Here is a 23,915-nt window from a genome sequence, read left to right as displayed (position 1 = left end):
CCTTATCTTTTCTTTTTACCATTTAGCATCGCAATCAGTGTCATACATCATAACGTCTTGGATGACAAGTTGTTGTTTTGTGTCTTTTGACTTGATTGGCTACTTCTGATTGCTTGATTTTTGTGAATCTGAACAAGTCGCTGTGGGAGATGCTTTCCCTGGTCAACCCTGACCTCTTGTGGTTCATTTGGGAAGTACACATACAGCTGACTGGAAAAGCTCAACACACGGATTACAAAATAAAGGAGATAAATGAGATTTTGTGCAAGTCATGTTTTACAGATTCTTTCCCTTTTTTCAAAAGTATTAACCTCCTAGGGCTTAGCGGTCACATGCGTGGACAGCACTTTATAGAAATTCGGAACAAGAATCCACATATGTGGACATACTTTTTTCTCTAAAAGTACATCTTATCAAAAGATGATGCTTAGTTTTTATTCTAATCAGGTTCTAATAAGCCCAAATAGCAAAGAGAAATAAAAAATGCATGTAAAAAAAACAGCTTGGGCCTTAAGGCCAATTTATGCTGACAACCCAGTCCTCGCAGACGGTGTCGCAGACAGTGTCTGCGTAGCCCCCCCACCTTCGCAGATGCTCTGCGCGCACCTCCCAAAAATTGTGACCACCGCAGAAGCCTCGCAGACAAGAGGGCTCTGATTGGTCCACTCTACATCCGCTGTACACGCACTTCCGCTTCCCTACTTTCCCGGTTTGTTTTGTTTTCACGACCGCCATTTTTAAAAACACGAGCGAAGATGGAGCAGCACGAAGAGCGGTTGATCGAGGAAGTGAGGAAGTACGTACATCTATACGACTCCAGTTCTAGTCATTATAAGTAACCGGAGGATAAACACTCCACTAACCACACCCACCAACTACTCCTCGCGACTTCGCGCCCCCTTGCGTTGTGCCGGTGAATAACATCGCGCACGCCTATTATCCCCGCTCAACAATAAATTACAACTGTCTGCGAAAAGCTGTCTGCGAAAGCCGTGTCGCACAAGCATGCAGAGGCCTTTAGGAGGTTAAAGAATATTTATATATTGGCAGAGACAAAAAGTGAAGTTCAGGTCCAATACTAAAAGGAAAAAAAAAAAACTAGATAGAACTCGACACCAACAGCGTCGATGAGGATGCCTCCGCCCGGGAGACTACACGCCTTATCAAGTTGTGATATGGGGATGGACATTTGACCTCACAGTAATCTTGACCTGGTGAAATTACTTGCATCAGCCTTGGAGATATTGTGTTCACAAGGTTTTCGGACAGACATTTGACCTCACTCAGTGCGTTTACATGCACACAGAGAAAATCGAATTTCTGCCGTAGCTCGACTGAAATCGAAGTTCTAAATGCCATGGAAACACCTTAGCTCGGCTGAAATCGAACCGAACTGGATTTCTCGTAATCGAGCTACGCGACCTAGATTATGCGATTGTAGCCGAGCTACTTAGTGCATGTAAACCCTATCGGGCTACTTACTTCAGCACTGCCCCTTCCGGAAGTGACGAGTGACGAGACCACAAGCACGAAACACAACAGCCTCGGTTGGCATGACAACAGTAGTAGTAGTAGCGAGCAGCAGAAGAGGTCAGGAGGAACAAGGAGAACAAACGAACACGGAACTGATAACTTTGTTTATACTCTTGAATAGCTCTTCTTCATGACGACAACCGGAAGTGTACCAACACGATGGGGCGTGTAGCGCCACCTGTGGCTCGGGTGCACAATGTACCTCACACAATAGCTCGATTTACTTGTGTGCATGTAGGATTGGATTTCTCTGGCACCCCTGCTGGGACCCTTAGCTCAATTACCAACAGTAGCTTGATTTGGATGTGCATGTAAACGCACTGACCGTGACCTTAGACCTTTTGATCTCAAAACCTAATCAGTTCATGTTTGTCCCAAAGCGCACAAATGGTGAAAGTTTGGTGAAATTCCTTTCATTAGCCTTTCAGATATCGTGTTCACAAAGTTTCGGGACGGACGCACGCATGGACGGACGGACAACCCGAAAATATAATGCCTCCTGCACCTTACGGTGGCGGAGGCATAAAAACTGCTACTGAGAACATTCTAACAGAGGTAAGTAGACACTAAAATGACCAAAATTTGGATACCTGCCCATCACATTCATTTTTGAATATCCTATTCCAGATTTAGTGCCCCTTGCTCTTACAATTACCGCCACTCTTCTGGGAAGGATTTACTAGATTTTGGAGCATGGCCATGGGGATTTGTTTTCATTCATCCACAAGAGCATTAGTAAGATTAGGCCCTGATGTCGGGTGAAGAGGCCAGGGGTGCAGTTAGGTTTCAGTTCATCCCAACGTTGTTCAGTAGGGGTGATGTCAGGGCTCTGTGCAGGACACGCCAGTCTTGGCAAACCATGTCTTCATGGATCTAGCTCTATGCACAGGGTCACTGTTATAGGTTTTGGCCCCTCAGTTCCAATAAAGGGGAATTGTATTGCTTTGCTACAGCATACAGAGTCATCCTATGGAGGACTTTCACATGACCTCACAACTGCAGATTTGTTTGTGTGGCCATGTTGCCGGGCAAGCTCTGTATTGGACGACAACTGGCACAAGTGTACACGAGCGATTGTAAGTAAGCATCTACAGATAAACCTGCAGGAGTTACATCTTAAAAAAAAAAAGTGCTTTTGGATGTAATAACAGATGTGGAGAGAAGACTGGTTTAACTTTTCACCGCTTCCCAATGAACCCAGAAAGACGAGAAAAATGGTCAGCTGTAGTTAAACGGGATGTCAACAAAACATTCCTGTGTGTGGAGAACATTTTATATCAGGTTAGCATGAAGGCTCGCTCCAGTGTTAAAACGTATATCTGGATGTGGGCTTTGGAAGCAATACATTTTATTAGACCTAATACCTGGCTCGACTAGCAGCATGTTTGTTATGTACTGATAATGTAGACTCAGCTAAACACCATAAAATATCCTCGCTCTAGGATATCCCTGGCTTGTTTATTACTATTATAAGTCCACGTTTGAGCTTATCTTTGTCATAATGAGGCATTTTTCTTTATAGGGAATTTCACATAACATTCCGGCATGAAACCTGCCTCGAAATATCAGTAGGCATCTGTACTTTTGTCTGCCTTTAGCATCTCCGGTGTATTTAGAAGTCACAAATACTAAATAGTTCAGGATGTTGTCGTGTCCCAAATGCAGTAGTTGGTTTGCCAAACACTTTTCAAGTGGAATAAATACATTTGTGGGTGAATTAAGAAGCCGCCTTTATTGTCACATGTTCATTCAAAACACCGTGAAATTCCTCTTCTGCATTTTAACCCATCTGAAGCAGTAAATACACACACACACACACCCTGCATTCCTCTCAGGCAATTCACATTCAGCATAAAAAGCTTTCTAGAGGAACCCAGGCCTACCTGACAGATATTCAATACTGTGCACTCTACAGTGCTGTGTCTGTGCCTGATCGATTAAAAAGAATTATGTGATATGGCAAAAGTTCAAATAGGGCTTCAGGACTTCCTACTTAGCGAGTTATATGACCATCTAGATCTCCTTTATTTTGAACTTCCCATTTTAAGTACTACTACTTCTTACCAGAGGACCAGCCCCCCCACCGTAACCCTAGCTAAGTAATAGGCAAGAGGCCGAGGGCTATAGAAACAGAGATTGGCGCCGCCCAATGTGCCTTAAGGGCCTGTTAGTACTAGGACAGAAGCCTGCCTGGGAAGACCAGGTCCTGGCACAGGAGGGACTTTACTACTTTGACTTCATTAGTGATATTATTAAATGACTAAGTGGCTAAATAAATAAATAAATCTCACACACATTAATATCAGACACTTTAGTTCCAGAACTAATCCAACAAAATGCCAGACAGAAGAGGTTTTTTTTTTTAATTTTAAACCAAGAACTGCTCGAACGTCATTGTTTCTCTGAGAGTCAGTTCCTCTTGTTCTGCTGTAGACAGACAAAAGAATCACACAGGGCACATAGTAAGTGATCCACAAAGAGCGCAATGTAGAAGTAAACCCCGTTACACAGCCACTGCACAACCGGCGTCCTGTTCACAATGAAAACAAAGCAGTCGTGTCAATGATCTTAGGACGTCATGTTAGTCATGATGACAGACAGACACTTGTATGGATGTCACATTATGCGTCTAGAATTAGCTTTCACAGCCACAACCAGATTTATATAACCAAAAAATAAATATATATAATGTCTTATTTAAAAGACTTAATTAGGCCATTATTAAAAACGTTCTGTTTCCGGTCCACCGGCCGGGTGAGTGCCGTTTGTGCGGGTGAATTTTTTTTTTTTTTAACGCCGGTTTTACGACTTTTTTTTTCGGGTTCGTAAATCTAAAATCGATTCCCAGGGCTTTCCACTAAGGCTCATACTAGCCAGCCATAACAAATAAGTAGCCAACCGGGGGGGGGGGGGGGGGGGGGGGGGACACAAAAACTCCTGTGCACGCAGTTCCCAGGATTAAATGTATTTTCCACAGACCATTTATTTATTCACTTTACTCAAATACAAAGTAAAATGGCAGTAAATCTTCTTTCTTTTCTTGCGTATTGCATCATGAGGCGTTCCTGGCTTGTAAATCTCTTATTTTCGGTGCATGACACATTCACGCAACTGAGCATGCTATGAATTAACAACGGCAACGGTCTGCAGTGGGGCTACACAATTACACACTCAGCGAACATTTCTCCATTTGTGTATGAAAATACACTCCAACCACTCAGTTTGGGTTCATTTACAACCAACGGTGTCTTTTGATGCCAGCACGTAACTGAACGAGAGAAGACTGGTTTACCGGAGACAAAATAAGCGTCATCTCTGCTTCTGTTCCCTCCGACACACTACTGCCTCCGCCGAGAGCGCGCGCACTCTGAACTGAATCAGCTCTGCGCATGCGCCATGCGGCACAAAAAAATGGCAGCCACCATGAAGGAAGGAGATCCGGAGTTTTCAAACATTTGCTTAAGTGTGAAATCGCAAAATGGTATTCTAGCGAACAAAATAGTAAAGATTCAGAAAAACAAATCATTCAGTGATCATTTTAATAGTGTAATTTCATCCGAACTAGGCCTAACGCTCGATTTAGAACTACAAAAAGTCCGTGTGTCGGACATTTTAAGTACCTCTGTAAAAGTTTTGCAAATGTTGCAGTCAGCATTTAAAATGCTAACTTAAAGTTTTTGTACAAGTTTCAGTTGATTAAACTGTCATATTTTATTAAATGTGTCTGCGTTTGTAATAAAAAAGTACTGAAAGAAAAGGCAAACACAGCATTGTGATTTCTTATCCATCCATATATAATAAAAAAATAATAATAATAAAAAAATCCCTCCCTCCCGACTGAATTTTTTTTGCTCACCCGGTGGACAGCAAACAGATTTTTTTTAAGGATGGCCTTATCTATAATAACATAAACAACTTAGCAATACAGTCGAGCACACACTATTTAAAAGCAAGACAAGAGAATCCATATAGTCAAGTTTAAAAAGCAGCAGTCCAGCTGTTATTTGGAACATGTTAGCAGGCTTGAACCCACAACTCGGACTTGGGTCCGACTTGTGACTTGACTTGGACTTGAGCACTGAGGACTCAGACTCGTAAATTGGAGACGAGGACTCTGATTTTTTTTTCTTTATTTTTTGTAACGTGCCATGATAATTTGGGTTAAGATATTTATCTCTATATTAATTTTTTATACTAATTTTGTGCAAGAGAATGCACAGTCACCGGTTCAGGAACAAGCTAACGTTAATGGCGCTAAAATGCCTGGAGAGAAGCCCCTAGGATTGTCTGCTTTGCTTATACAGACTTCTCGTGCAGTGGGGGAAAAAAAAAAAAAAAAATGCACTGTTGTGTGTTCCATATATAGAAGAACTATCGAGGAGACAACGGGGACGACCTCAAACGTCAATCGTCATTTGGCAAGACTACAAACGGAGAAGGAAGTGGCACGCTATGGTTATTGCCCTGTTGATAGCGAGGCTTGCTGAGTGATGAACTAGCTAGTGTTAACCCTCTCTCATGTTATTTGCCCTGTTGATAGTGGGCAGGGCTTGCTGAGCGATGAAGAAGCTTATCATCAGTAGCCTGTTAACTAAAATGGGGCAGTCAAGCAGTAACGTTAGTCCAACACTAGGGATGGCGAAAACTAAAAAAAAAAATCTTGACCGACCACCGAGCCTCATTAGCCAGTTAACCTATGAGTTTAAACAGGGATGCAAATGGCGCGCCTTTTGGCGGACGCCGCCTTTTTCACGGCTGAATCGTGCCAATCCGATTTTTTTTTTTTTAGGGGGGGGCGCTGGAGTGTCTGAATAATTTCATCAGAGTAAATTCTGTATTAAAATTACTAAATAAGCAAATGCCGTTACGGTCCAAGAAACATATGAAGTATGAGAAGAAAACAGTAAATCAGAAAGCTGCACACGTTTTTGCGGAAGCTGCGCAAATGTGTGCAGCTTTCTGATTTACTGTTTTCTTCTCATACTTCTTATGTTTCATGGACCGTAACGGCATTTGCTTATTTAGTAATTTTAATACAGAATTTACTCTGATGAAATTATTCAGACACTCCAGCGCCCCCCCCTAAAAAAAAAAAAATCGGATTGGCACGATTCAGCCGTGAAAAAGGCGGCGTCCGCCAAAAGGCGCGCCGTTTGCATCCCTGTTTAAACTCATAGGTTAACTGGCTAATGAGGCTCGGTGGTCGGTCAAGATTTTTTTTTTTTAGTTTTCGCTTTGTCAGCTGTCTTCAACTGGGGCGGGAGGGCGGGACATGACTGAATGGGTGTTTCTGATTTGTCAGCTGTCTTCAACTGGGGCGGGAGGGCGGGACATGACTGAATGGGTGTTTCTGATTTGTCAGCTGTCGTTCTTACACCGCATGGCATGCCCCAAGCGTTTACAACACAGAATTCCAGGTTCTCCGCTCCAAAATCAGCAGCTTCAAAACGATTTTTTTTTTTTTTTTAACCGACAACCAAAAAAAAATTAACCGGTTGACGTTGATTCGGTCAACCACCAGTCAAACGGTCATCGGTTAACATCCCTATCCAACACAGTAGCATAGACCCTTTCACATAAAGGCAGCAACAGCCACCGTCAAATGGTGCAGGTGGAGTCTTGTTCTTGGACTTGAACTTGACTCAGACTTGAACACTGGGGACTCGAGACTGGACTGACACTCGAGGTTTAGTGACCTCGACTACAACACTGCATGTTCGTAATAACCAAAACTGCATTGTGCAATTCATTAATCCCAAAATACCAGAATCGGTATGTTTAATTTAGCAATATGTTGACTCTGAGACACTTTGTGGTATTTTAACAAGACCAGTTCATCAGTGTCACCATCACGGAAATGATAAGCACTTCTACAGAGAGGAACAGGAATGAGACGGTCTCCTCAAATCAGTGTATGACTGAAGATACCACAAAACCATTTAATACACGTTTAAAGTGAAAGCTGAAATTTCTCTATCATGATGAACAGCAAGGCTTGTGATACTTCGGTCAAATTTAAAACATCCATATACACTCACTGGCCATTTTTACACCTGCGCATTCATGCAATTATACAATCAGACAATCATGTGCAATAACAATGCATAACCTCATGCAGATACAGGCCAAGAGCTTCACTTAACACCAGAACTGGCAAAAACGTGATCGTGACTTGGAGCATGGCACGGTTGTTACATTACAGGCATTTAGCAGACGCTCCTATCCAGAGCGACATACAAGAAGTGCTCAATTTCTAGACAAGTAAGTTCTAGTGCCAACTGAACAAGTGACAGAATAACCCCTACTGTAATATTCTGTTGAAGTCACAACAATCTGTAAACAGCCAATGAAAACAAAATTCAACCATACAGATGAGCTGACAAAGTGCAATGAAATACAACCCCAATTCCAAAAAAGTTGGGACACCGTGTAAAACAAATAAAAACAGAATCATTTGCAAATCGTGGAAACCCTAGATTTCATTGAAAATGGTACAAAGACAACATATCAAATGTTGAAACTGAGAAATGTTACTGTTTTTTAAAAAATATATGCTCATTTTGAATTTGATGTCAGCAACACGTTTCAGAAATGTTGGGACAGGGGCAGCAAAAGCAGCCACGTGTCTGTAGTGGAAATCACTATCTGGGCTCAGGAACACGTCACAAAACCATCGTCTGTGAAAACAGTTCACAAATGCAAGTTAAAACCAGATATAAGCAATATCCAGAAACACTGCCGCCTTCTCTGGGCCCGAGCTCTTTTACGATGGACTGAGGCAAAGTGGAAAATTGTCTCGAGGTCTGACGAATCAAAAGTAGAAATTCTTTTTTGAAAAATCACAGACCCCATGTTCTCCAGGCTAAAGAAGAGAGGGACCATCCGGCTAGTTATCAGTGCACAGTTCAAAAGCCGGCATCCGTGATGGTATGAGAGTGCATTCGTGCACATGACATGGGTAGCTTGTACATCTGGGCAGCGCTCGAAACTAACGGTGTCCCGATGTCCCGGGGACCATAAAAAATGTCATCGGGACACAAAATTATCATATCTGGGACAATCCCGGGACAATGGAAAAAAATAGATCTAGAAAAAAAGTTCTACATTAATATTATTTACAAAGCCGTAACACATACGTAGACATTCACCTAATTTGTCAATTTTAATTTTAAAACGTTAACAGCGAAAAATACATAGTAGCTACACTTTCGATGCACCTGCATCCGTAGGCTACAGAGCAGCGCATTCTGTTCTAGAATCTTCGGCCGGAGACCGCATTATATGGACTTGGAATGGAATTGCTACCGCACACGCTGCGCCGACTCTTGCCAGAACAAAAATGCTGAAGTGGTTGAAGCGGACCGACCGCGGGGAAGAAACTGAAAGCCCAGACATAACGTCTCCGGGACCTTCAGGATCCAAAGTGTCATCGCCTGGTCTGCAGGCAACGCTAGCAACTGAATGAACTGAATGAACACTGTTAGACACGTTATAAAATACAACAGGAATGATGTGGATGATATTGACGGAAGATACCGTTCAACAGAATAAGTGAGTTTTCTTGGTGTCTTTCTAGTTCACAAAGTTTAGTCAGTCAGCAGCACAACTAGGCTCGGACCTGCTGGCACTATGCTGATGATGCTAACATTTGCACCCGGCAGCGAAAGTTCATAAAATGGATAACGGAAAGTTCATAAAAATGGATAACGGAAAGTTCATAAAAATGGATAACGGAAAGTTCATAAAAATGGATAACGGTAATGGATAACAGAAAGTTCATAAAAATGGATAACGGTAATGGTGAAAATTATAAGTTGGCCTTATAAGTGCCAACAGATATTCAAGGTATAAGTAGATGAAAACATAAAAGGGGTCTTATTTTCAACTAAAGTGTACTGCAGATGTAGGGAGTTGAAACATTTTCTGAATGAGCTAGTTGGCCCCTTTAAATAAACAGGTATCTATTCATACAGTGAGATCGCCAAAGTTTAATAAACTGAAAATGCAATAACTGTAATTTTGAAGTAGATTATGTATAGGACATGTGTCGCTTGTGTCTTGTGACTTATTGTAAAAATGATATAAAGGGTTCAAAATCGCATAGTTACAAATATAATAGTAACTTCATATGATGGGCGGCACGGTGGTGTAGTGGTTAGCGCTGTCGCCTCACAGCAAGAAGGTCCTGGGTTCGAGCCCTGTGGCCAGTGAGGGCCTTTCTGTGTGGAGTTTGCATGTTCTCCCCGTGTCCGCGTGGGTTTCCTCCGGGTGCTCCGGTTTCCCCCACAGTCCAAAGACATGTAGGTTAGGTTAACTGGTGACTCTAAATTGACCGTAGGTGTGAATGTGAGTGTGAATGGTTGTCTGTGTCTATGTGTCAGCCCTGTGATGACCTGGCGACTTGTCCAGGGTGTACCCCGCCTTTCACCCGTGGTCAGCTGGGATAGGCTCCAGCTTGCCTGCGACCCTGTAGGGCAGGATAAAGCGGCTAGAGATAATGAGATGAGATGAGACTTCATATGATAATATTAACCACTGGTTATTTCAGAGAGGAAAAAAATGGGGACACTATTGCTTCCATTCGGGACAATACAACACAGAATTCGGGACCACTGGGGGACACAAAGAAAAAAAGTTAATTTCGAGCCCTGCATCTGGGAAGGCATCATTAATGCTGAATGATATAAACACGTTTCAGAGCAATATGCTGCCATCCAGACAAAATCTTTTTCAGCAAGACAATGCCAAAATGCTTTCTGCACATATTAAAACTGCATGGCTCTGCAGTAAGAGTCCAGGTGCTAAACTGGCCTGCCTGTAGTCCAGACCTGTCTACCATTTAAAACATTTGGCGCATTATGAAGCACAAAACACAACAAAGGAGACCCCGAACTATTGAGCAACTGAAATTGTAGATCAGGTAAGAATGGGACAACATTTCTCTTTCATAACTACAGCAATTGGTCTCCTAGCTCTGCGATGACCTGGCGACTTGTCCAGGGTGGGTGTACTCCGCCTCTCGCCCATAGTCAGCTGGGACAGGGTCCAGCTTGCCTGTGACCCTGTACAGGATAAGCGGTTATAGATAATGGATGGATGGCTGAATTGGTCTCCTCAGTTCCCAAACGTTTACAGAGTGTTGTTAAGCCCATGTTTACATTAGACCGTATCAGCGGATCATCAGATTAACGTTTTTAAAACGATTAGTGTGCACACAGCAACACCAATACACGATTTGCGTGCACACAGCAATACCAATACACGGATACGCTCGGCTCCGCAGGCATCCTGCGCTCCAAATCACTCCGCCCTGAACAGCGAGTGCCCTCTGGAGGGTGCGCACTCCGGCCCTGCGCAGCTCACAGAGCACGCGAGTGAAGTGAACAAGCTGTGATTCGGGACTGAGCCGCTGTGTGTGTGATCCCAGCGCAGATCACTTACCACTTGCAAGTGGAAGGATGGCAAGCCTAAAGACAAATCATAACTACACAATGGGCAGTATTTGCATCAGTATTTGCAGTATTTTCATACTTTTATACTCTTTAATGAAAGGTGATACAAGGCGGAAGTCCGCGCCGTTTTTCAGCAGTCGCGTCACATGACCAACGCCAGCGAATCAGGAAGGTGGATGTCACAGTGACGTTGTCCAATGAGACGCCAGCTAGAGCTCAGCACAGCGTATCCGCGTATTCTCAATGTTTACACAGCACCGGAGCTGACACGATCTGGATTGAATACGTGGATGCTGGCGGATTCCCGTTTCCCGGCGTTTCCAGGTGGTTTAATGTAAACGGACAGTGCATCCGCGAAGAAAACGAGACAGATACGGTCTAATGTAAACTTAGCCTAAAAGTAGAGATGATGCAACACAGTGGTAAACATGCCCCTGTCCTAACTTTTTTTGAAACGTGTTGCTGAAATCAAAATGGGCATATATTTTTCAAAAAACAATAAAATTTCTCAGTTTCAACATATGTTGTCTCTGTACTATTTTCAATGAAATATAGGGTTTCCATGATTTGCAAATTATTGCATTCTGTTTTTATTTACAGTTTACACAGCATCCCAACTTTTTTGGAATTGGGGTTGTAGAAAAAATAATAATAATAATAATAAAACCCCAAACGGCTACTCCAAGTCATCATGACCAGGCTAGGCAGTACACATCCTGGGTTGGTCAGGACCGCAATGTGATTACACAGCGGGCAGGGAAGCAGGGGAGATGTGCAGCCTGAGGAGGTGGATCTTCTTGTTAGCACCAGACAGGCTGGTTTGAGTATTTCAGATATATAACTGCTGACCTCCTCAGCTTTCACACAATAGTCTCTAAAGTTTACATAATGGTGCGGGGGGGACCCTAGCAATCGGTAATTTTGTGGGAGAAAACAATCTGATAAGGAGAATGGCCAAACTGATTCGATCGGACAGGAACTCAAAGAATCACTCTTTACAACCACGAGAAACAGAAAAGCATTTCAGAATGCACGACACACAGAACCCTACAGCAAACGTGTTTGAACAGCAGAAGAGCACATCAGGCTCCACTCCTGTCCACCAAGAACAAGAATCTGAGGCACAGGCTAGGGCTGGGCGATTTTACGATTACGATGTTATTCACGATATAAAATCTCTACGATTAGAAATTAGACACGTACGATATGCCTACGATAAGCCTACGCCTTCAATAAAATTACTTCATCCGAAGTTTTGACAGACACGCGAATAGCCAATCATAACTAAACAGTACCGCACGTAACCAATCAGTTGGAAGAGAGCCATGTCAAGTTAGGTTGCGTGCACACACAAACACACACACATGTAGCAGCAACGCACAGCATGGCTGTGGTGAAGTTTGCAGGAGTGTGGCATTTCTCCAACAAAGCGTGAAACAAAGCGATTATAAAAATGAGCGAGAAGCTGACTGACCGGAGTTCTGAACAGGAAAGTCAGAGCACTGCCCTGGAGGACATCGTTGAAAAGAAGGGCCAGAGATCTTCGGTTGTGTGGAGGTATTTCGGATATTTAAAATCGGACATACAACAAAGTGTTACACAAAACCTTAAACACACTGACGTACAGGATTGCACTTTTTTTTCTCCTTGCAGCATAAGGTTTACACGTCAATATGTCTTTTATGTTTATTTGAAAGCTGCTAGAATTTGCACAAATGATTAACAATGGTATATAGTTTTTATTTTTCAGTTTCAATTTATTCATTTGAACAAAAAGAACAAAAGAATGTGCATCCAGTTTGTTTTGGTTCTGTGAAACTTGAAGGCTTGTTAAGCTATTTTTGTTAATTAGGAAGGAACTACTAATTTGTAATGTTCATATTTTGAGCAGAAAATTAAAGAAAATACAAAAATGGTGATTTGATTTATATCGTGATATATATCGTTATTGAAAATTTTAAAAAAATATATCGTGATATAATTTTTTCTCATATCGCCCAGCCCTAACACAGGCTCACAGAAACTGAACAACTGCAAAATGTCCAGTTTTAATAAACCTGTGTCCACTGAAACTTGTTTCCTTTTACCACTTGTCATAGCAGCTATAAAAACAGTTATTCCCACACTAGCCCATTCTTTTTTTCTTTCTCTGAAAGTCAACCAGAACGTCAAGGACGTAGTAGCTCATCTGGCCTGCCATCAAAACAACCAAAACGTCAACAGAACTGAAATGCGACAATGTGAGAGAGGACCAACCTCCACGACAAGTTATTTACAACAGGAAAGTCAACAAAAGGACTAAATTTTGTTCCCCAAAGGAAGGTCTACCCAAAACATCGATCAGAACTGAATTCACTGAATTCTAGTCAGAAGAAAATGTGTTAAATTGACCTAATTACTAATTTGCTAGTTAAAAAAAAAAAATTTGACAACACAATGACCAGGTTTGTGCAGACGGACTAGTTATTTCAAATAAAACAAACAGAACTGAAATCCATTGGGAACTGAAGGAGGAGACACGATTTAACTGAAAATAAACAAAGTTGTAAGCAAATTATTTACAACAAGAAAATCAACAAACAAATGACCAAGTTTTGTTCCCCAAGGGAAGCTCTACCCAAAACATCGATCAGAACTGAAATCGGGTAAGAAATGAGAGGAGATACAATTCTAGTGAAAAGCCCAAAAACTCGTTAAAAAGTGACCTAATTATCAGTTCATTAGCAAAAATTTGACAATACAATGACCAAGTTTTGTACAGAAGGACTAGTTATTTGAAACAAAACAATCAGAACTGAAATCCATCGAGAACTGAGGAAGGAGATATGATTTAACTGGAAAATCAACAAAGAAATAACCAAGTTTTGTTCCTCAAAGGAACATCTACCCAAAATATATCAATCAGAACTGGAATCGGACGAGAAATGAGAGAAGAGATAAAATTCTAGTGAGAGGCCTGGAAAATTTGGCCTAATTACTAACTCGTTAGCAAAAAATAATTCACAAAACAATGACCAAGTTTTGTGCGGCGTGAGGAGTTCTTTTAAACAAAACAATTAGAACGGAAATCCATGGAGAACTGACGGAGGAGATACCGTACGATTTTAACTGAACTGTGGCCGACGGACGATGGGCGTCACGGCAACAGCTCATCACCCTTATGGCCAGATGAGCTAATAAGGCAAAAAAAAAAAACTTCTCATATTCCCAAAAACATGGAAAGCAATCGTATTTCCTGTCCACCAGTCCTCTTTCGTGAAAACGTTAAATGAACGTCTTTGTCTCTTTCTTGCATCACTCAATGCTCCTCTTTGCATTTCCGCTTAGACGCTAACTGCATTTCATTGGCTTGGGACTTGTACTCTCCACAGGAACAATAAAGTTCAATGTAATCTCATCTAATTTAAATGTTAAATACAGGTCTCCTTCCAGAATGTTTCTCCAGATCATTGATTTTACATTTTCTTTATTAAATCAAAGTACATTTTAATGTTTTTTTTTAATCGAAGTGAAGGAGCTGTTACTACAGAAACGATAACCTTTAAACTAAACCTGTGATTTGCCTCGAAGCAGACACTTAATAAAACACCTGATTTTGGTACTGAGAATCTGTACACGACACTGGATTCATCTCATCTCATTATCTGTAGCCGCTTTATCCTGTTCTACAGGGTCGCAGGCAAGCTGGAGCCTATCCCAGCTGACTACGGGTGAAAGGCGGGGTACACCCTGGACAAGTCGCCAGGTCATCACAGGGCTGACACATAGACACAGACAACCATTCACACTCACATTCACACCTACGCTCAATTTAGAGTCACCAGTTAACCTAACCTGCATGTCTTTGGACTGTGGGGGAAACCGGAGCACCCGGAGGAAACCCACGCGGACACAGGGAGAACATGCAAACTCCGCACAGAAAGGCCCTCGCCGGCCCCGGGGCTCGAACCACTACACCACCCTGCTGCCTCACTGGATTTATACTTTCTTTAATTTACCCTTGGTAAATGATTACTGTTGCCGCAAGAACATTTAAAAACATTTGGTACTACATTCGCAGAGGGTTTAAGGGTTGTGGGAGATATAGATGTACGGAGAAACGACTATTAATGATTTTCAACCGTAAGCATTTTAGCTTTATTGCAATGAAGTCAATCCATAATTTCAGTGAAGTGAAAGGACCACCAGCCAAAGCAGAGATAAATGTAATGGGACAGAACAGAAAAAGAAACGTCCTTGACCAACACACGGTCATGACCTGGCGCAGTGTGTTTGGGGAACAGGAAACCAGGTCCATCAATCACAGCCTGACACATACTCAATGAGTGTTCAGTTCAGCTGTGAAAGCAGAGTGTTTCTGTAGGTCTACAAGTTGAAACCAGTTGACACTTAACTGCCTGAAAAAAAGGAAACCCACCCCTCAGTATGCCTGAAGGCATAAAAGGAAAGTGTTTCCTATTTATTAGCCAACCATTAACATGCTGGCAGAGATCAGCAAGAGCAAATCACTATAATCTGATTGCCCAGCTGATTATGTGTCCTGGTTACAGAGGGGTAAGGACTTAATACTTAAGTACGATTTAGGAAGATATGCCGTGTCCAAAATCACTCACTATCACTATATAGTGAGGTCGCCATTTTGTAGTGCTGTCTGAATGTATAATGAGAATTATTACACCCTATATAGTGGACTCATAGCATCCCACAATGCACCGTGAAAAGTAGTGTACAACCGATGGTCACTAACCAAACAATGTAAACCATTAGGGATGAGCGAGTACAGCATTATCTGTAAACCATATGAATTATCTGTATCCGTACTCGGAGTGGGCGGGATTTAACCTGGAAGTGGGTCTGGTTGTCTTGAAATGGGCGGGGCTTTAACCAGCATGTTATTTTAAGCATGCGATTGATATGGGTTGATCAGAAATTGTTATATTTATTGCTGATTAGAAAACTATTTACAGGACAGCATCAGCATTGAGCTTCAGATCAATGGTTTTGATCACAATAGCAAACGAACTATTTACAGAACAAGTTTTGCAACAATGAATACAACACATGCGGTTGCAATTATGAAATAAAATGTAATGAACAAGAGTTTTTATACTCAACATAACTTTCTTTTTTTAACTTTGAATTTTTTTATGATCAGTGTGATTTTTTTTTTTTGGTTCTTTTTTTTTTTTTTTTATTTCCACACCAGGTGTGTGTGCAGCTTAATTTGTAATATTATTTACCACTACTACCTAGAAAGTGTCAGACACTCAGTGCGTGAAGTAAAATAAAACTGGTTAGAGCCAACTGACGGTTTTAAAAAAAAAATTCAGACGACCAGCAGAGAGAGAGAGAGAGAGAGAGAGAGAGAGAGAGAGAGAGAGTGAGTGTGAGTGTGTGTGTGTGTGTGTGTAGCTTAATTTGTAATACTTATACCACTACTACCTTTATTTTTACGTGAATTACAGCAAGAAAGTGTCAGACACAATGCGTGAAGTCAAAAAAACTGTTTTTAACCGACGGTTAAAAAAAAGAAAAAAAAAATCTCCGACAGGCAGAGACGCAACGCGAGTCACTTTCTACCAAGCACCACGTCTGAATGAACCCACGTTTACCAGAACTCTACTGGTTATAAGTAAGTACAAACTGAAATAAAAACAAACTTGAAACTGAAGAAACCCGAAACGTTAACGGAAAAGAGCCGCGAACCTGAGTGACTGAGGTAGAGGCAGAGAGCTGTTCTCTGTGTGAGTGAGCAGAGCGGTGTGTGTAGGGGAGGGGCGCTGTGACGCTGTGTGAGGATTTTCATTCAGTCCGAGCACAGATATTGACTCTTATTACTTGTACTCAGCAAAACTGTTTTATCCGTATCGGATACTCATTTCAGCCGAGTATCCGGCTCAACTCTATAAACCATCATGCGTTGCGGTCAAGATGAAAGAAAAAGAAAAAAAAAAAAGTGCGTTGGGGTGAACGGATGGAGGAAGAAACAGATTATAAACGGATATTCAAGTACAATTAAAAATAGTAAGAGAAGAAAAATAAGCTAAAATAGAATAAAAAAAGTTACAGTGCGGAGCAAGGAATTAATCAAAAGCCTCAAATTTTATTTAATCAAACAGCGGCAAAGAAGAAAGGATTCAGCCTTGATTTAAAAGAACTGAAAGATGCAGCAGACGCAAAGTACTTTGTATTTATTAATGTGGGAAATACGCTCAGTATAATATGGATTTATCACAAAAATACATGCATGTATTTATTATTTTGAATGAAAACCCACCAGCTGACTGATCTGGCACGTTTTAATTGTGCGACAGTAATGACGTAAATAACGGTGGGGCGGAGTAGTGTCCGAAAGTGTTCTCATTTTACCAATGAGCTCACTATACAGTAACTCCCTATACAGTATAGTGAATAGGGAGTAGTGAATGATTGAGTGATTTCAGACAGCCATATATGTACTTTACTCAGTATTACTGAAATTAAAGAGGTATTGCACACTTAATTTTTTTTTGAGATGTAACCTAAATGATAGGACTGTACTGTAATGAAAACATCAATGATGATGTTAATAAAATCAACAAAATTACCATTTTATGGGTTGAAAATGGCTCCGATCGCCATCTACTGGTTAAAATAATTCGGCAGCTTGCAAGGCCGATAGAACAACAACAACTTTATTCATCACACGCTTGTGAAATTCATCTCTGCATTTAACCCATCCGAAGCAATGAACACACACACGTGAGCAATGAGCACACACACACACACACACACACACCCAGAGCAGTGGGCAGCCATGCTAACAGCACCCGGGGAGCAGTTGGGAGTTAGGTGCCTCGCTCAAGGGCACCTCAGCCCAAGGCCGTCCCATATTAACCTAACCGCATGTTTTTATATACTGATGTAGAGTCATTTGTTTGGTACTTCTCTACATCATGAAATTTTTATCAAAAAGAAAAAAAAATTGTTAATGAAATGTTAAAGCCCTCTAATCAGAGGTCCAGCTCCCCGAGTCCCTGCCCGAGAGTCAAGTATATGCTGATTGAGACTCATCATTCAACTCCTGCCTCACACATCCACCCCGCCACAACCCAGCCCCTTATACACTTTTTAGCATTTTTCAAAATTACGCAGTGGGTGGCATTAGGCTCAGAGCTGGAGGTGAAATTACACTTAATACTTTTAGTCAAGTAAATTTCCATACATTTAATGTTGGCCTTCAAAAGTACTTCAAGTAACCGGAGTTTACCACAGACACCCTTCTTATTAGTTTTACTAGAGTTACTTAATACACTAACCCCATCCACAACTCCTTATCCTGTTCTACAGGGTCGCAGGCAAGCTGGAGCCTATCCCAGCTGACTACGGGTGAAAGGCGGGGTACACCCTGGACAAGTCGCCAGGTCATCACAGGGCTGACACATAGACACAGACAACCATTCACACTCACATTCACACCTACGCTCAATTTAGAGTCACCAGTTAACCTAACCTGCATGTCTTTGGACTGTGGGGGAAACCGGAGCACCCGGAGGAAACCCACGCGGACACGGGGAGAACATGCAAACTCCACACAGAAAGGCCCTCGCCGGCCCCGGGGCTCGAACCCGGACCTTCTTGCTGTGAGGCAAGACTGCTAACCACTACACCACTGTGCCACCCCACTATAACAAACTCTTAATACAAACTTTCACATGTAACAAGCTAAGCTCATGTCCCAAAAAAAACCACCACTGAGCCATGCACTTTATTTCCACCCCAGAGACAAACAATAAGTAATCACGTCCGCAGTCAACAATACGTGTTAACACCATAAAACAAAGGCTTAACTAGTCTCGCTTAGGTGTCGATCACGAACAATTATCGAGAATGGTGATCACTGACTTCAAAAAGATCCCTTTAAAGGACCTTATTTAACAAACTAAAACCAGTTTTACTCGAGTCTTTACTCTGTGAGCATTGTTGTCATGGCTACTTGTTGTCACGTCCCCATGTATAGGCGATCTGAGCGTGCAGAGCCATTAGGACTATGACCATGCACCTGTTCCAGATTTGAGTGCAATCATAGTGTGCGCAAATAAGGACTCCCTAAACACACAGACTTCGCAAAGTTAATGTGCCGTACTTAGTGTCTCACATTACCAAGCCTTGTATCTGTGTAGTGCCTTTACTGGTTTTGACTTGCTTTTGTGATTATCTCTTATATTCTGTTCGTGCCTTGCTTGATCATTGCCCGTTCCAAGACCCTGCCTTTGTCTTACGTTTCTGAACCGTTTGTCTGCCATTTTTAAACAAACACTCTTCCTGCAATGACAGCCGCCTTCTGCCTCTATTACAGTGGTGCTTGAAAGTTTGTGAACCCTTTAGAATTTTCTATATTTCTGCATAAATATGACCTAAAACATCATCAGATTTTCACACAAGTCCTAAAAGTAGATAAAGAGAACCCAGTTAAACAAATGAGACAAAAAAATTACACTTGGTCATTTATTTATTGAGGAAAATGATACAATACTACATATCTGTGAGTGGCAAAAGTATGTGAACCTCTAGGATTAGCAGTTAATTTGAAGGTGAAATTAGAGTCAGGTGTTTTCAGTCAATGGGATGACAATCAGGTGTGAGTGGGCACCCTGTTTTATTTAAAGAACAGGGCTCTATCAAAGTCTGAGTTTCACAACACATGTTTGTGGAAGTGTATTATGGCACAAACAAAGGAGATTTCTGAGGACCTTAGAAAAAGCATTGTTGATGCTCATCAGGCTGGAAAAGGTTACAAAACCATCTCTAAAGAGTTTGGACTCCACCAATCCACAGTCAGACAGATTGTGTACAAATGGAGGAAATTCAAAACCATTGTTACCCTCCCCAGGAGTGGTCGACCAACAAAGATCACTCCAAGAGCAAGGCGTGTAATAGTCAGCGAGGTCACAAAGGACCCCAGGGTAACTTCTAAGGAACTGAAGGCCTCTCTCACATTGGCTAATGTTAATGTTTATGAGTCCAGCATCAGGAGAACACTGAACAACAGTGGTGTGCATGGCAGGGCTGCAAGGAGAAAGCCACTGCTCTCCAAAAAGAACATTGATGCTCGTCTGCAGTTTGCTAAAGATCGCGGGGACAAGCCAGAAGGCTATTGGAAAAATGTTCTGTGGACGGAGGAGACCAAAATAGAACTTTTTGGTTTAAATGAGAAGTGTTATGTTTGGAGAAAGGAAAACACTGCATTCCAGCATAAGAACCTTATCCCATCTGTGAAACATGGTGGTGGTAGTGTCATGGTTTGGGCCTGTTTTGCAGCATCTGGGCCAGGACAGCTTGCCATCATTGATGGAACAATGAATTCTGAATTATACCAGCGAATTCTAAAGGAAAATATCAGGACATCTGTCCATGAATTGAATCTCAAGAGAAGGTGGGTCATGCAGCAAGACAACGACCCTAAGCACACAAGTCGTTCTACCAAAGAATGGTTAAAGAAGAATATAGTTAATGTTTTAGAATGGCCAAGTCAAAGTCCTGACCTTAATCCAATCGAAATGTTGTGGAAGGACCTGAAGCGAGCAGTTCATGTGAGGAAACACACCAACACCCCAGAGTTGAAGCTGTTCTGTACGGAGGAATGGGCTAAAATTCCTCCAAGCCGGTGTGCAGGACTGATCAACAGTTACCGCAAATGTTTAGTTGCAGTTATTGCTGCACAAGGAGGTCACACCAGATACTGAAAGCAAAGGTTCACATACTTTTGCAACTCTCAGATATGTAATACTGGATCATTTTCCTCAATAAATAAATGACTGAGTATAATATTTTTGTCTCATTTGTTTAACTGGGTTCTCTTTATCTACTTTTAGGACTTGTGTGAAAATCTGATGTTGTTTTAGGTCATATTTATGCAGAGATACAGAAAATTCTAAAGCATTCACAAACTTTCAAGCACCACTGTACATGACAAACATTAGATACTCTCCATCATAAACAAACTTCATATCCTGGATCATCTAAACCATGGTTAGAAAGCAACAAATTTATCTCGAGAATATGGTATCCCGAAAAATTCAATCTCAACTTCTAAAGAAAAAAAAGAGCCCCATTCATAACTGCAGTCGACATGAGGGGCTGAAAAGTAAGAAGATGCAGCAACCAAACAGCAGCAAGTGTGACTTATTTCCTTTACTTCATACATATGTAAAGTAAATTAAAACACAGTTGGTCTTGTTTTACGCGAGAGTAAGTGTTTGGCGTGACAAGTGGTTCCAGTTCAGTATTACGAACTTTTCAGTCTAGCAAACTCTTTGGACGTCCCCCGTGGAGCTTGTTATAGAGGGTTGCAGTGTAATTCACTGGAGATACACTCTTAGAAAATTTATAAACCGTACAGTAGGGCTGCGTACCTAAACGTAACATCAGGTACAGGTACCGGTACAGAGGTTTAGGTACAGGTCCGGACCTGTACCTGAACAATTTGACAAATTAACATGTGTTCTTTTGAACTTCTTCAATAATGACAGAAACATTAATAAACTGAAAATAAGACGCCTTTTATGTTCGTTTCATCTACTTATACCTTGAATATCTGTTGGCATATATAAGGCCAACTTATCATTTTCACCATTACCGTTATCCATTTTTATGTAATATACCTGTTACCCCATTCAGAGATGTTTTGAAAGCCATCAGCCATACCATCAATGGATGAAATGCACACCCATGCTGCAAGCAGTACAATAGAAGGTTTGACCCAAAAAATGAAATATTTTAATCCAGTCTACAGTGTAAAATAAAGGAAAAACGCCATCCAATCATATCGAGGTACCACCTCAAAATGATTGGATACTGACACGTCAATCAGACTGAAGCCCGCAACTAGCCCGGCCCTTCTGTGTGTGTGTGAGAGCGAGCAGAGTGTCACACAGAGCGCAGGATTCTCTCAGTGCGCTCCTTCCAAACAACGGGGATTTACACGAAAACGGAAGGAGATATTCACAAAATTCTTTCACAGTGAGCGCCACAAGGCTCTCCTGAACACACGGATGTAATTTTTTTTGTCTGTAGTGTAAAAAATGAGGTCACTAGAGCGAGTTAAAAACAAGTGACTTTTCTGCCACGTTTATAATGGGAGTCTATGGGGCTGCGCGGCTGTGCTCTCGTTACTTTCAGGCTTCTCATTCAAAAACTGTAAATCCTATCGCTCAGGGAGACACATTGTGTGAATCAGGACAAGTGTGGCTACTACTTTTGAGAAAATTGTGTGTGTGCAGTGAAAATTGGGGCTGAAAACACAGTTTAAATGAGAAAGTTTGAGCTATTTTTCCAAGCTCTTTACACTCTAACTTAACGAGCTCCACTGGTGTGTAACGCAATAGACACCCATTATAAAGCCGGACTTTCTCAGGCTTTAGGAGGGGGAGGAGGGGTGGAGACGCGGGGGGTGGGAGTGTTTCTTGTCAAAATATGGCTTGCGGGAACCGTTATTCCAAAATCTTGTACTGCACCTTTAATGTAGAACTTTTTTTCTAGATCTATTTTTTTCCCATTGTCCCGGGATTGTCCCAGATATGATAATTTTGTGTCCCGATGACATTTTTTATGGTCCCCGGGACGTCGGGACACCGTTAGTTTCGAGCGCTGGTGGAGCCGAGCCGCTGAGGAGAAATTTACACATTACACATTTACACATTTCAACTTACGTGCCGTCTAATTAGTCATGTGATTAGCGTATCCGTGTATTGGCGTTGCTGTGTGCACGTGAATCGTGTATTGGCGTTGCTGTGTGCACGCGAATCGTGTATTGGCGTTGCTGTGTGCACGCGAATCGTGTATTGGCGTTGCTGTGTGCACGCGAATCGTGTATTGGCGTTGCTGTGTGCACGCGAATCGTGTATTGGCGTTGCTGTGTGCACGCGAATCGTTTTTAAAAACGTTAATCTGATGATCCGCTGATACGGTCTAATGTAAACACCACCTGAGGACATCAAGTTTAAAAGTGAAGAATCCTCTCTGCCTCAAACAGAAACCCCACAGAGCACTTTAGTTGAAAAGGTTTTTTTTTTATGAAGAGGGCCATCAATGATTTCAGCCACACTATTGCACTGACAATAGATGGTGGGCAGTTGATGGCTTATCTACCCGAGTGCGACAAATTAAACTGGCCGACCCCGTCTCGAAATTAAGAAAATGACGTAAAGCTGACACAGCATTAAATCTATGGACTGCATTTTGGATTAGTGGATTCTCCTTCAAGACCACTTGATCAAATCATTTGATCCTTTTTCTTATCATTGTTTAGTTTTAACAAACGTCGTCACCAAATTTTTATCTACCTTGTAAAAAATTTTAGGGGCCTGGTAGCATCAGGAAATTGTTAGCAGTCCAAGCACATAGTCCTGGAACCCTATTGTTTTACTAAGATTATTATTATTTCTCATTGTTCTTATATTTCTTGTTGGTTGGCTGGAAGAACAACTTTATCCACACGTGCATATGGAGAAAACAAAGATATCTGCTCAACCGTAAACATGAGTAGAATAATCAGATTATTGGCCTTCATCCAGGTGGCTTAATCAGGTTTGAAATCCAATAATGGAATGAATCTGATTTGATATATCAGACTATGGTGGTGTTTCCATGACCAGTGGAATAATCTGATAACTGCTGAAATGTGATGATGGAATAATTAGTGTGCATGTTAATGATTCGACTTTCTCAAAAGATGAAAACGCACTAAACCTAAGCGCCGAGACACTGTTCTAAAGATTTTCTTTTCCTTACTCGCATCACGTTTCACATTTCAAGTCTCACCGATCTAAGGTCTGAAAAAAGGTTTCTGTCCATTTCAAACGTTCAGTACAATAAACGTGTTCCAACACGTCTTAGAGAAACCCTAGTCGCTCAGTAGCAGGTGCGCAGGCGGGTCACCTTTCTCCTATT

General features: G+C 41.7%; 1 protein-coding gene across 1 annotated transcript in view; it reads right to left on the bottom strand.

The window, feature by feature from the left end:
* Positions 1 to 23,915, bottom strand: part of ttll7 (tubulin tyrosine ligase-like family, member 7) — a 184,839-nt gene that overhangs the window by 142,507 nt on the left and 18,417 nt on the right. The window lies entirely within an intron of this gene.

This window comes from Neoarius graeffei, chromosome 15 (assembly GCF_027579695.1).
Source record: "Neoarius graeffei isolate fNeoGra1 chromosome 15, fNeoGra1.pri, whole genome shotgun sequence".
Taxonomy (NCBI): domain Eukaryota; kingdom Metazoa; phylum Chordata; class Actinopteri; order Siluriformes; family Ariidae; genus Neoarius; species Neoarius graeffei.
The sequence above is the reverse complement of the archived record's forward strand: the minus strand, read 5'-3'. Positions and strand labels throughout refer to the sequence as shown.